Source organism: Lactuca virosa, chromosome 9 (genome assembly GCF_052849685.1).
Source record: "Lactuca virosa cultivar CGN04683 chromosome 9, Lactuca_virosa_CGN04683_v6, whole genome shotgun sequence".
Taxonomy (NCBI): domain Eukaryota; kingdom Viridiplantae; phylum Streptophyta; class Magnoliopsida; order Asterales; family Asteraceae; genus Lactuca; species Lactuca virosa.
In genome coordinates, this window is record NC_136434.1 from 123,435,941 (window position 1) to 123,436,906 (window position 966).

At 36.0% G+C, this 966-nt stretch overlaps 1 non-coding gene across 1 annotated transcript; it reads right to left on the minus strand.

Annotated features, from left to right (window-relative positions):
• Nucleotides 1–536: 536 nt before the first annotated feature.
• LOC145141478 (small nucleolar RNA R71) lies at nt 537–642 on the minus strand. Its single transcript, XR_013722687.1, has one exon. It is a non-coding gene; the product is annotated as a small nucleolar RNA R71 (small nucleolar RNA).
• Nucleotides 643–966: the final 324 nt, after the last annotated feature.

The following is a 966-nucleotide window of genomic DNA, read 5'->3' on the forward strand; positions in this document are numbered from 1 at the left end:
CCACTTGTAAGTCCCGAATTCTCCTACGTATCAATCGGATTCACTTTGATGGTGTGGAATTCCAAACAAAGTCTATAATGAAAGATATAAGATGAATAATAACATCATAATTAATCTTCAATGCACACTATTATAGATGAATAGTCGGGTACATAAGATTATTGATTACACTTGGATTTCTATCTGTTTCTCTCTAGATCTCGTTCTAAGCATATGGAAGCCTCCAAAAACATCTCACACCCTTTACAAGGCTCAAATTACACTATTTATACCTAGACCTCATAACCAAGCCCAAGCCCAAAACCCATACAAAACAACACTAAACCCAACCGAAATCACATGTGATTTTGATCCAAGCAACACCAAAACATATTGTTTTCAATCATAGACCAAGAACTCTAATAGCTTATGAAAAGCAAAGTATAAACCACAATTTATGACCTAACAAAAGTCACTTCAACCTGGAGCGATCACAACATGGGCCAACCTTTGAAATGAATTCATCCAATAATTCAACCATTCTTCAAAGATAGCCAAGATAAATAAGAACATCCAAAACTTCGAACAACTAGATGGAGAAACTTTATATGAAGCATCAAAACATTACAAGGGATTACTTCACATTTGTCCACAACATGATCTAAACGTTCAACAAGAAATCTCCACCTTTTATAATGGGATCAATGTGTGCACTCGCCAGCTTCTTGATTCTCAAGGACTGATGAAAAAGAAGGATCTGGAAACCAACAAGGCTTTAATTGAAAAGTTTGCCAAGCACTTAAGAGAATATCATAACCCTCGAGACGATACGATAAGAGGAAAAGAAAATGATGATGGAGCTATAGAAAGCATAGCTATGGTGATGGAAAAGCTAGAAAATATGGATTAAAGGATCAAGAAGATGGGACAATCCATTCACGCGATACAAGTTGCGTGTGTCAACTGTTACAGGCTATATTTAACCAA